Genomic DNA, 14139 nt, shown 5'->3' on the forward strand with positions numbered 1-14139 from the left:
TTGACCCCTCCCACTCCTGTTTTGTTCTCAGCTCTCCAGGCCCCTCAGATGTCACTCTGTAGAACCCCCCTCCCTACTGGCTTAGATCGCTGTGTGATCATCTGTGTTCCTCCACTGCAGCTCAGTAGCCTTTGACCTCCGTGGCACCTCTGCCTCTCTGCGCGGCTGCCCCTCACATTCCAGCTAGGCGTTGAAACCCGAACCAGCGGTGAGCTCATCGCTGGCTCCAGAAAGAAGAGTTAAATGATACCAAAAAAAAAAAAAAAAACAGAGAGCAGAGAAGTCAGGGGAGAGAAGGGGGAGAAGCAGCCCGTAGTGTTGGACAGGTCTGGAACTGGTTCTGTTTGTCTGCACAGCGAAGCCTCTCAAGGGGTTAAGTTACATTCGAGAAAGGGAAGAGGAAGAAGGAACTGCTGGCGTCTTTGAATTCACGCATCTCGTGTCGGTCTGATGTGTCTGCGGCCCGACTGACTGCTGCCTGCAGTTTCCTCCTGACACACTCTGGCAATCCCGCCGTCCTCCCATCCGCACTTTCAAGTTAACAAGTCCCGTCGGTCTCGTCCTCGTGCCTGGAGGCTGTGCTGGGATGTAAGAGTGGCGCTCCAAGCTCTCTGTGTCGCGACCCTTAAATGATCACCAAAGCCCTCAGATGGTAAGTGCCTTTTTTTCCCTTTTCTTTTCCTGAAAATTAGACAACATTTCTGTCCAAAGTCAGATGCCGCACTCATATCTTCCTGTCTTCTCCCTCTATCATGTCAACGTTTGTGATCGTAGCGATGACAACACAGCTGACAACGATCCGTCCACGTGTCCGTCAGTCGTTCACTTTTCAATTTTAAAAGACACTTGGACACTGTCTTTCCATACATGAAAACACTAAAATAAATATATAATATATAATAAAGTTTTTAAAGTTTTTGTTAAGTGTGAGTGAAAATGTGTATATATAAATGAAATATGGCACATGGGTCACATTAAAAATAAATAAATAAAATACTACTCACTAAAGACATCTTATTTAACTTGAAAATTGGAATTGTTTTTGATTTGATGTATACATTTAAGTCTCAAGAGTTACATAAAACACATATGTAATCGCAAAGACACACAAGGAAGTGACGTCAAAAGTGACAAATACAAAAATTTAAAAAATACAAAGAAAACAACATATTGATGACAGATGGATGCATATTAAACTTAACAATAGAAATAAGAAAATACTCCAATAAACACGACTTGGTTGCTTCCGGGTGTATAGTGAATTCTCACTTTAATTTATCAATATTTAAAATTGAATTCTAGGAGAAAATGCAAGTTAATAGCATTATTTTCTTTCTTAAAAAACCTAGTCATCACTTAATTCCTAACAATTTGGCAACAATGATGCCATGATGTGTCTTATTGTATAAATTGGGTGACACATCGACAGGTGTCCTGACAATAACTTCTGTTTTCCCGAGTCATCACCTTGAGTTTGCTGAGTCACTTGAGGTGTGCGGGTCATGTTTGCCATGCGCCTGACCAACCGGCTTCTCAGGACAAGACTCCCAAACCTCTAACAAGTATAAAGATAAACACTTCAACCAAGTTTTCTCCTTCATTTTGCATAAACTTTTAAGAGAGTCATTAGCTAAACCTTTCAACCATGAATTATTCATGCTGGCCGTGTTTCTTTCTAGTTCACCGCCCGTCCTCCGGGTCTCCATTTGACCCGCCGCACTCGTCTTGTCAACCTCTCAGGTGACAAGTCTCACTGAAGGAAACTTTTGAAAAAGCTGTGATGGTTTTAATAGGTCTGAGATACTGCTGCAGCATTTCGCATCCTCTTTCATCGCTCACGTTGACAGTCCAAAACAGTGCTGAAACATGCTGCTAGCAATTTCTCTCCTGTAAGAAAAAAAAAGAAAACAATTTCAAATAATTATGAGCATTTTCAGCAATAGGTTGGAAATGTTAGAGGTGACAAAGTTGTAATTATCTTGGGCTTTTTTGAGCGTGTACTCTCATTATTTAAATGGTAAGTGCAACACCGACATTTTTCACAGGTAAACAGAATTTAACTGGACATAATTACTTTTTTTTTCTGACGAAAACCTGTTTTTTATGCGGAAATCTTGCTCTGAAAGTCCTCAGTTTACACACACTTAAAACACACACACAGCATGTGTGTGTGTATATATTTGTTTTTTTTTTACATTTTCATTACATTTACATTTATTTTATATACATTTCCAAACTTTTGAAATATCGTTGGTAGCTATAAGATTAAGGAATTGAAATGTGTAACTATAAGCTGTATACGCTACTTTTTTCTTTTCTTTTTTCCTTGAACTCGCGGCTAATATATGGATTTTTCCAGGCTAAAGGGCATCATGCTGCCAAAATATTGAGCCTCGTCACATCATACCCATGAGATTGGCGGCGTTTTATTGACCTTATAGCGGTCAATAGTGCAGCTCCGCCCTCAGAGCCGAACTCCTTGATGACGGGAGACGAGAAGCAGCAGCTGAGACCGGCTGTGGTGTCAGAACTTCAGACACTCAGGCGAAAACAACACATTTTGAGAGAGATGTGAGGAGTCCATGATTCAAGTCCGGAACATTGCTGAGTTTGTTTCATGAGTCAGTCTCCATGCTGGAGCCGGTTTTCAAAACTAGTTTAGAAGTGTTCCTCATGCTTTTTTGACTTTTCTACGGCGCAGACAGCACCACTGAACCCGGACTTCTGAATGAACAAGATCTATTTTCCATCTTAAATGCCGTGTGTGCGGCTATTATTCCGGTGCGCTCTATAGTCCGGAATTACGGTCGTCATCCGTTCCCTGTGCCGTCATCTATATTAGTGACGGGTTCATGAGGCATCATGTGCATGTCAAATATTGTGATTGAAACAGCCATTTCACAGAAACCTCACATCATTAATAAAGCAAGAGTGCCACCTACTGCACTGCAAATGAGGACAGTGTTTCACAAAGTCCTAAAAATGTATTTATGTTCATTTCATGATGTTTCATTTTTTGTTTATAGTGATACAGAAAGTTCCTTTTTTCCTGATGAAAAGCTTATTTTTTTATGCGGAAATATTGCTCAGAAAGTTCACACACACTTAAAGATACACACACACATATATATAAATATAAATATATATATATATATATATATATATATATATATATATATATATATATATATATATATATATATATATATATATATATATATATATATATATATATATATATAAATATAAATATAAATATAAATATATATATATATATATATATATATATATATATATATATATATATATATATATATATATATATATATATATATATTTATATATATATATTTATATTTATATATAATATGTATCACTAAAAAACAAAAAAATGTAACATAATGAAATAAATAATATATATTTTTTAGGACTTTGTGAAACACTGTCCTCATGGTTAGTGCAGTAGGTTGCGCTCTTGGTTTATATATATATAAAGCAAGAGCGCAACCTACTGCACTGAAAATACATACATATATTACAATACATAGAAAACACATACATATTCATATTGGCAGTATTTTTCAAAGTAGATCAACCTCCCATACTAAGGGACTGTCTCCACGTTCGATGTAACATATTTGTTCTGTGGCTCTACTCTCAGCTTTCACTGACAACAACAGGAAGACTGGCTATTTACAGGTACAGCAGTGTTGATAAAGAGTCTCTTGGAGAACAAGCTCAGTCCTTTGGTGTTGAGTCAGCTGAACATCGCGGCCGTCTGAGAGCATGAATCAGACGTTGTCTGTCTCTGGACATAGCCTGAGGGCAGGGCTCCGACATGAAGTGGGGGAGCTCTCAGAGTCGACACAGCGTGTGAGGAGGGTGAGACAGTGAGGGGGAGAGAGAGGCTCCTTTTCTGGCCAATTGGGAGCCACAGGACAAGGAGAACCTTGTTCATCTGGGCTCGTAGCTTGGCCTCCCTCGGATGAGAAAACACACTCAAATACCAAGGGCTAATGTGATTATAGGCCGAAAGGAGAATGAAGGTTAATTAGAGTTAAGAGTCTTTTAGAATGTCCTATATATACTCACAGGTCAGTGCACGTTTGCCATCAGGGCTTAAAATGTTACTGCAGCTCTCAAAATAAACACATATCTGAGGGGAGAGTGTATCAAGTGTATATTTGCGAAAGACATTCCATCACATTTTGGGTATTAACGTTAAGTTTCAAATGATTCGATTATGGCCAAGAGGTCCGATGCGTCACTGAAATAACATGAAGAGGGAGCTGGAGATCCCTGGTGGCATGGAGAACGGCACCAAATATTACATCGGTTTTCATTGTCCAACTGAGGAGAAAGAAAGAGCCTTGACTAGAGAGGGCGTTTTATTGACCTTATAGCGGTCAATACGCAGCTCCGCCCACAGTGCCGATCACCTGGAGGACTGGAGACGAGAAGCAGCAGTCGAGACCAGCTGTGGTGTCAGAACTTCAGACACTCGGGCAAAAACAGCACATTTTGAGCGCTTAAATAAAAGATGTGAGGAGTTCATGATTCAATCCAGAACATTGCAGAGTTAGTTTCATGAGTCAGTCTCCATGCTGGAGCCTGTTTTCAAAACTAGTTTAGAAGTGATCCTCATGCAATTTTGGCCTTTCTACGGCGCAGACAGCACCACTGAACCAGCTTATATCCCTGAGACGGGAAGAAGCAGCAGTTGAGACCGGCTGTGGTGTCAGAACTTCAGACACTCGGGCGAAAACAGCACATTTTAGGCACTTTAATGTCAATTAAAGATGTGAGGAGTTCATGGTTCCACTCCGGAACATTGCCCAGTGTGTTTCATGAGTCAGTCTCCATGCTGGAGCCGGTTTTTAAAACTAGTTTAGAAGTGATCCTCATGCATTTTTGGCCTTTCTACGGCGCAGACAGCACCACTGAACCTGCTTATATCCCCGAGACGAGAAGCAGCAGCTGAGACCGGCTGTGGTGTCAGAACTTCAGACACTCGGGCGAAAACAGCGCATTTTGAGCGCTTAAATAAAAGATGTGAGGAGTTCATGATTCAAGTCCAGAACATTGCAGAGTTTGTATCATGAGTCAGTCTCCATGCTGGAGCCTGTTTTTAAAACTAGTTTAGAAGTGATCCTCATGCATGTTTAATGCAAGTATTACATCAGTTTTCATTGTCCAACTGAGGTGAAAGAAAGAGCCTTGACTAGAGAGACGGAGGTTGGCGCTGGAGTTTTGGCTCTGACATTACCAGCGAATCTACAATAAATCACTCAGCGCTTCGACTCGACGTGGACTGTCAAAGCAGCGTCGGAGGGAAGAGCTGAAATCGCTTATGCACCAGGAAGCCCTATAAACATTTTATTCCGCCTTTAAAATCCGCCTGACATGCCTGTCTCGGCGTGCGGGGCAGGCAGGGCCACATTGTAAATAACAAATCCCATTATCACACCAGCCAGTAAATGACCCAACTGCCTTTTTTATTTTACACACGCTTTTTGGTTTTTACACCGAAGGCTAAAGTCTGAGTTGCTGCCTCTCATTTTTGCTCATCGTTTTACAGCCGCTGCAATTAATGACAACACAATTTCAACGCGACCTGTGTCCATTAAACTTAGGGTCAATTTTAATTCCGACTAAACTGGAGATTTAATCTAAAAAAAAGCCAGTTTTTTAGCAACTTTATTTTATCGCACAAGAAAACTGGACGTCAAATGGAGGGCAACTTAATAACATGGTTTCATTGACAGTGAATATGGGACGAAGTCATGAATCCATACGAAGCCTTTAAGTGTCTCCTTCTTTTATATATTTGTAGAGTATTGCAGTTATTCTTGTTTGTCGTTTATTTTATTTTATTGCACAACGTACCAACGCCCTTTCGCAATAAAGCAGATTCTGATTCTCAAGAATAGATCAATATACACTATAAAACTCAATCTAAACGAGAAAAATATGGTGAAACTATATCACATTTAACTGAATTGAATCTGAAATTCCCCAAAATAAATACATTTGTGTTACCTCTCCTAAGAGTCATGCCCTTAAACACCAGGAATGTATGACATTATACTAAAATCTGATGAATACAAACTTGGAACTTGAACTTCAACCTAATTATTCTGATATAAAAGTTTTAGAAGCCGAGTTATTCCTGGCGAAAAGCCCAATTATGTGCATATATGATGATTTTGTTCAGTGATGTGCGACTTATTGTGTCACCTTACCTTCAATAATGAGCATTTTTTCTTCATAAATGAGTCATTAATGAGAAAATAGGTCAAAATAATCAGAGCATGTGAGTGAAGGACACGTTCCTTATGAGAGAAAATCAACACTTATCTTAATGGGAGTCAGTGTTTTGAACGCTTTCCTTTCCAACATGGACTTTGAGAAATATGAACACTCCGATCATATATACAACTTCAGAGCCAACAATTAAAATTAAAACCAAAGTGTATCCAGTAACTGCTTTTATACGTAATTGTTTCCATTTTATATAAATATAACACAAATACTTCTGCTCTATTCTGTGAAATTCAATGCTGTGAGTAGGCTGACACACTAGTTTTACGGCCTGAAAGCGGACCATTTTTGTTTGCTTTGGAGTCTTCTGAGCGCGGCCAAAAAAGCATCAGTGGATGCCAGCCAGAGCGGCTGCCAGCAGGCGTGGAGCGCACAACACACAGCCTCGGTCCTTGATCTTCTGCTCCAACCACACTGAACTCTTTCTCAGGAGGCTTCATACCGCTGATCCATTTTGGTTTCCATGCCTGCCCCCACCTGAGAACCTTCAAATACATATTGTACGCACAGTTTCGGACATAAACTGTTGCAGCATTCAAGGTTCTTGGTGCTGTAAACTCCTCTTCAGTCAGGCATTGTTGGGTTAAGTCTGTGGAGTAAAATAGAGCTCTGTGGACTCATGAGCTGTGATCGAATATGATGTCATCAAAGCAAAGAAGTCCATGGGGCACTCAACTTTTAGCTTTAAAATCTTGAATGCACAATGCAGTAAGGAATAGAAGCACCAGTGAGGCTTCATATGCCGAGTGACACTTGACTTTTGAGGAGAACTGATGATGTTTTCTCTGTGTTTTCTGAGAAATCAGGCGGTTGTTAAATACAGAGACTCGCTCCAAAATACAAGAAAGTTATTGCTGAATTTACAATGTATATATATATATATATGTCCCAGCTCCAGCCCACAACAGGACATCAAACCCTGGAGTGGAGGTGTGGAGAGCCAGCACCTCCCCTGTGACACTCTACCACGGTCCAGTGTGGAGACAAGAAAGGTTTTACACCTCAATATGAAGAAAAAACAGTCAGTAAATGGAGCTAACGCCGCACGTCTGCATACAGAGGCTGCGTTATACACAATAACAAAGCGTGTCGAGGGTCAGCTGATCGGTCCTCGCACGTTAGATTTGTTTGCTTTTTTCGGGGGCGTTCGAGTTCTGGGTTTTCGTTCGAAATCCAATACAAAAAAATCTCAAAATGTTTGTTTGAACTCCGATTTGTTCGAATTCCGGGACGTTCTTAAACCGAGGTATCACTTTATATATATATGAAAATAGAAAAAAAATAAAGAAATGCTCTAGAAAAGAATGTTATGTAAACTTGAAACTTCTATCAGTCAGTGCAATGTCCTTCATGCTCCTTCATCATGGATGTTATGACAGTTTATAACATCACACTGTGTCATGTGGTGTACCTGGAATTGGTGCAATGATAATTGTTGACATATTGACAAGTTGACTTCTGCGTTCCAATGCTGACGACGAAGGCAGCATGTGGCATGGCTTGGCTATTGCCTCAACAACTCATTACTTTTTGTCATAAATTGATCAAAATAAATGTGAATATTCCCATAACTGCTAATGTTTACACAGAAATTATGTTATTATCTTGTAATTTTCCGCTGATACATACGATTTAAATGCTCTATAAATAGCACTGGATGCATGTCAGAAGTCCTTAAAATGTACTGCCGCAAAGTTTACTTTAAGGTGTGAAACCATGTTCAAGGTCAGAGGTCACCGTACGTGGGCCTTAGCATCATTTCAGCAGTTTAACTCCATTCACCTGACTAACTTCCAAATACTTTTTTCTGGAGCACCTTCCTGTCATCAAGTGTGATATGTGTGTTGACTTTCCGACATCCTAAAGGTCAGAGGTCACCTGATCTGTAGGTGAAAGCAAAAAAATGTGCGACGATAAGTGGCAACTGCAGCCGTGAAGTCACCATCATGTGTTCTGTGTTAGAATCGCCGTGAAGGACAGTCAGAAATCAAATTGAAGTGTGTAGGCTCAGTCCCGTCTGAAGAAATCTGATCTGAATCAGATTTCACACCACCTCCGCCATGATACCAGCCTCTCTCCTGCCATCTACGCTGAGCCGTGATCTGATTCCCATCTGGACGAGCCAAAAATCAGACACGCCAGACTGAAGATAACAAATGCCGTTCACTTCGTCAAAAGTTTTTTCTTTTTTTTTTCTTCACCTCTTCTGTCAGCCTGTGCTCATTTTCCCAAGAAGGCTTAGTCACATCATCACTCAGTTTCGTTGTTGCAATAACCGACCTTGTGACAGTGACACGGTGGATCAGACAGAGGTTTAGTCAACAAGCACAGCTGTGACGCGCTCTCTCTCACACACACAGACCAGTTCCTGAAATCGCCAACCTGTATTTTGGCCTCCTTTATCTGCAGATTAAAGTGGCTTCTTCCTGCGGGGAACAACACGTATTTATCAAATGAAGAAATCCTCTCAACATCTGACAGGTTGGCAGTCAGATTCCCAGCATTATTCCCCACCAACTTTTATGGCTGCCTTTCTAAATATGGTCTTTGCAACCACCCTCTGCTTTACTCTGCATACGCTCAGTTTGGCGCTATTATTCATCCAGTTTGCATGTCACTTGCTGAGTTAGCTCACGCTGTCATTCGCCCGCAGAGTGATGCATCCCCTTCTATCGCTAAAGCTTCCCAGTAATTGCTGGGTAATTGTTGGTCCAGCAATAACGCCGGCAAAAACCCCTCTTTAATTATAGCCGATGACTCCAGGTGAAAGAAAAAGGCAAAACAAAAACACCTGCTTCCCATGCCTTTTTGGCAAGATAGCGTCCCATACTTCTAAAGCCAATTATTCAAATCCCTTCAACTGAAATGACACGAGGAGGACGTCCCCTCCCGCGTGGCGTACAGTTTTCTCTTTGTTGGAAGGAAAAATAAACTTTCTTGTCAGAGCACAGCCGCTGGCAAGAATCCAGCTCAGCAACATTCCTCTTTCTCATGACCTTCGAACAGACCTGGCCCCGAGCGAAAGCCACACTGTCCATCCCCGACCGCGCCTAGCGTTTGACTGGGCTACATAATTCAAGGTGTACCTATCTGTGTGTTTTGTTTTTTTTTTTTACAACCGTCTCATTGCTGTTTATGTGTTGGACCCAAGTCCTGCCGGGATCCTGCTGCCCCGTAAATTTTGTTTTATGTGAGCAGCTTAGCTTTACAAGGACAAACACATCTAAAGTCAAATGATGTGAGTTACGAATGTTTGGTGCGGAGGTTGTGTGGTTGCTCTGTGGGTGAAACTATATAAGGAATGAGAGCAGGAGAAGAAAAAAAAAAAAAAACGCCTAAATGTATAGTTTCGCCACTTGAGTCTGCCTGCACATTTTTGTCGGTAAAAAAGAGCCATAACCTCGTGGGCGACTTTACAGTATGATTTTGAAATCTGACCGCATCTATTAACACAGCAGTTGAGTGACCACACTGACATCAGATATGCATGTGGTCACCCAGATTCACAATGATACTGAAGGAATGTGCTTCAGTTTTTACCAAAGTTGAGACCCTTCAGAGGCAAGCGAGTTCTCATCGCCCCTCTTTTGGGGGGTGGGATTCGATTAAAAAAATGAATCTAATTAATTTGAGAATTCGTGATAATAAATCTCAATTAATCGCAGTTTAATGGTATAAAAATATTTGCCACGAGACGCCACATTTTTCAATTTGAATGCATTTATTATTACTCTATCAAATAATGGACCCATACGTACATTTAAACAACTATAAAAATTCATTTTCCATCAGTTTGACAATGAATCACAATGGTGGCTATCTTCAAGTTTTCATATCACCTTATTTAAACTAAAGCTCTTTTAATGTCTTGAAAATATCCGTATAAGAATTTCAATTTCATAAGAATTTCAAGTACATTCAGTGCAGTGGAAACAGTGGAAACCCTGGTCATTGTGTAGTGAAAAACATAAAAAAAAGCATCTGTTTGCTTTTGTTCAGGGATTCCTCCATGTTTGTTGTTGTTGTTCTCATCCTAGCTGCCACGTGTTTTGTGCATCAGTGGGATCAGTGGACCAGGAACTCGTGCACGCAAGTCCTCAGTGTTCTAGGAGTTTGAGAAGTTGTTTTTGAACGATGTTGTCCAACCAGACAGTGATCAGACCCTTTACCCTGCCAGGCATTTATCATGTTTGTGTGGCTATTTGATGTCATGGGAGTGAGATTGTGTTGGTATATTCAATGTTATTATATTATATTGTTGACTCTGGTTCGGCAAATAAATGGAAATCAGCATCTTCTACGTTGTCCTTAAATATTAGCCAAAGATTTCTTGCCGACTCGCTGAATGACGTCTGGATTGTTGTTCGCTGTTGTTGTGTTTTTTGGGCTGAAAGACTCACACAGAGGGCGATGACGTTTTCAAAATGCTGTGTCTCTTGCGGCTAAAAACGTCGGCTTCATGTGGACAAAAACACAGTTTGTCTTTGCGTGCACTGGGCCTGAGATCTCCTCTCTCTCCTGAACAAATACTCTGAATAGGTTTCAGTCACTACAGGTAACAATTGAGAGAACTATGAATGAAATAATAATCCTCCATACTGAATCAGTATGTTCACTTCCTCTGGCTGTAGAGTCAGAATTCCCATCGGAGTTTTAAAAACAGACTCCTCTTCTGCTTCTTAAGATGTCTGTTGAGCAACTGTAGTGTGACGGAGCATCATCAACATGAAACTAAAGGCCCATAGACTTGATATGTACGAAGCCACTTCCACTACAAACAGAGGATGTGTGAGTTGCACTGACATTAAGGGAGTCAGGAAAACATCAACGCTGGTTCATAAATTCCCCAATTATGTTGATGAAATGGAACCTCTGTTGGAGAAACCACCATCGAACAACACAAAGCATAGAGGGTTATGCATTTATTTCCCCTGTTCTTTTCCCTCCAAAAGAAAATCAGTGAAGAATGGGACTCATTTAGAACAAGGTGTGAGAGAGGGGACAGCAGCAGAGACTCCAAACAATGGGCACAACAAAGCGAAACCCACATATTAATTCACTTGTGAGCAATATTTTCTATTGTGGTGGAGAAAGAGAGCTTCCCCACAAGAGCATGTGGAGGAGATTAGAGTCCAACCTGAGTGTGGTGAAACATGACTCAGGACAGACCGGGGACATTTGGGGGTAGACTCACACACTGTCTAGCTACCAAAAGAATTAGATAAATAAAGCACTTACCGTTCCTTTTCAATAATGAAATCCGTTATGTCAACAAGAAGCTCATTCATTTTTCCCTCTTGTTTATTTTACCTCGACAATTAGATACCTTCTAGAGCAAGAAAGTCAGTTAGGTGTAAGTGAGAATAAGATGGTGGTGTATGGTAATGCGAAGCAACACCAGAATATAAACATGCTCCTTGCTCTCCAGGATCAACAAAAACATGCTTTTAAGTTCCTATACTGATAACTGGCCTTCAGATTTGACAAACTCCTCAGTGCAGAATCTCTCTCTTCAAACCTTTTGGAGTGATAGTCAGGAGTTGAGAGGTTGCTTTCAAGAAATTACTTAATCTGTGTTGGTTCACAAGCAAGATCGGGCTCTGGTAACACTTGAAAACCGACATAAATATCGACAATGACGTCTTTATATTGGCTTTTTGGAGCAGAGATCCTTGTAAGGGATCTTCTTTTCCAAGACACAGTGCTCATTTTCTCCCACCCACAAGTCTAATGTGAAGCTGAAGTGTGCAACCAATAACATCATGAGTGGCGAATCACTTCTCTTAACCTGATGTGGCTTCTGAGGTCAACATTCATTTTCCGCTATTTTCAATGGAAGTAAACGGAAGGATGCCTGGATTCAGTGGAGGAACTGGTGACATTTCATAGAATATCAATCAATACTACCAAGTACACTTCTTTAAATACACATTTCAGAGCTCATGACCAGGAAATAAAATAGTTTAAAGTGCTGCAGTGTTGCTGCCGCGTCTTAAACTTTAGGAAGATGACTCAGACAGTGAAAACAATGTGGAAATGATATGAAATGGGAATCCAGCTTCTTAGGTTTGATGCCACAGCAGTGCCACGCGGCATTTGCGTGGATGAAACACATGAAAGCTCACTGGATAAACTTAAAAGCAGGAAGTCAGTCTGTGTTTGACTTCAGAACGGGGCTTCGCTCAGCTCCCGCTGTGAGGCTTACATACCTAGAAACATCTCATTGACATAGTAGAGACAGGCGGTTTGAATAAAAAAATATCTATTCTTAGAAATTTTAATGAGAAATCAACCAATAATATCATGTCATTTTTACTACAATGAGTATAATTTTGAAGATACAAAATGAAAATAATAATAATATGTAAAGTCAGTGCTACATAAGTGATATTTACTGTGCAATAAGCTGATGCAGGGACGCCGTTTTGCACCCCTGTAACTCTAAGATAGTACTGCTCAAACTGCCCATGTGAATAAGCTCCTGTTTTATACACTGCAGCAGGCTGAAACTCTTATTAGATTCTGTCTGGGTTTCCACTTGTGGCTGAGTCGTGGGCCTCTGACAGCCTTTATCCAGTTACGCCCGGACCCGACGCTCCGGGGAGCTCACATTTGCTCCTCTCTTATGGGGGCACTGAAAGACTAATGCATGTCACCGTGCCACCTGCAGCTTGAGCAAACAAAACCGACCACCACTCAGCAGGGCACTGAAGGCGGAGAAGAGAGGAGTGAAAATAATCCGACATTAGACCGACATGACTACCATGGTTGATCCAGGTCAACTAACACGAGGTTGACTGCGCGAGATGTCTGCATTAAACATTTAAATTCTTTTTTTTTGTTCCTACACAAAGACAGTCCTTACCTCTCATGAAGACTATTTTGGCTTCCTTCTTTTTTCTAAGAGTAAGACTCACTGATACGCAGCCTCGATGGCATTTCTAAAAACAATATCCCAGTTTTTGTCATGAAGGAAGACGATACAACGACAGAAAAGTCCAAAAAAGCATCTAGTGTGGCGCTGTCCTTTTTGAGAGGGAGCCGTCGTCCTTGTACCAGGTTTCAATTTCAACCCTTTCAGCACATCAGCGATGCAATTGCTTCCTACTGCAGCCTATTAAAAGTAAATTGAGAGATTTTCAAGGTGTGAGGAGGGTTGTATTGGCTCCGACTGTGCAGACTGGCGACGAACACTTCTGCTCATGAACACATGTATCACACTGGACAAAGAGGGCAAACTAAAAACTGCTGAAGGGAGTGAATTGTACGCATTAAGAAAATAGAAGAAATAATAAGAAAAACTAGCACACCTTTATTTTTTAGAAAACAAAAGAAATAAAAAAGTTAATAAATAAGTTAAAATTGAATAAAGTAACAAATGCGAAATGAAAACAGTGAAAGTGAAAGAAAACTGAAGACACTAAAAAAAAATACAAATAAAAATAATATTAATAATAATTTATGCCATTGTAGTGACTAACATTTTTATAAATAAAAAATAATATTTATGAGGGGAACAAATATGTAAGAAAAAGATGTAGATTATGATGTCAAAAACAATAAATAAATACCACTTTTTAACATGACAACTCTTTCACAACTAAAAAACTTGTTCAAAAGAACAGCGCAATCTTTTCATAAAATAAAAGAGGAACTAAAAATACACAAAATATTTTGACGATCAATTTCAAAGTTTCACAACACCCTCATGAGGCTCCTGCTTCGTCCCTGTTGGTTTCACAAATGGTAATGACACTTTAAAGGCTTATAACACCAAATTAGCATCTAGTGAAGCCTCAGTGGAGCTGACAGAATCCA

General features: G+C 40.3%; 1 protein-coding gene across 1 annotated transcript in view; it reads left to right on the forward strand.

Moving 5' to 3' along the window:
* The first annotated feature begins 485 nt into the window (after positions 1–485).
* Positions 486–14139, forward strand: part of flrt2 (fibronectin leucine rich transmembrane protein 2) — a 53412-nt gene continuing 39758 nt past the window's right edge. Inside the window, exon 1 of the mRNA XM_053880935.1 lies at positions 486–652. The gene's annotated coding sequence lies outside the window, so the exon portion shown is untranslated. The remainder of the gene's footprint in view (positions 653–14139) is intronic.

The sequence above is a fragment of the Synchiropus splendidus genome, chromosome 12 (assembly GCF_027744825.2).
Source record: "Synchiropus splendidus isolate RoL2022-P1 chromosome 12, RoL_Sspl_1.0, whole genome shotgun sequence".
Classification (NCBI taxonomy): domain Eukaryota; kingdom Metazoa; phylum Chordata; class Actinopteri; order Syngnathiformes; family Callionymidae; genus Synchiropus; species Synchiropus splendidus.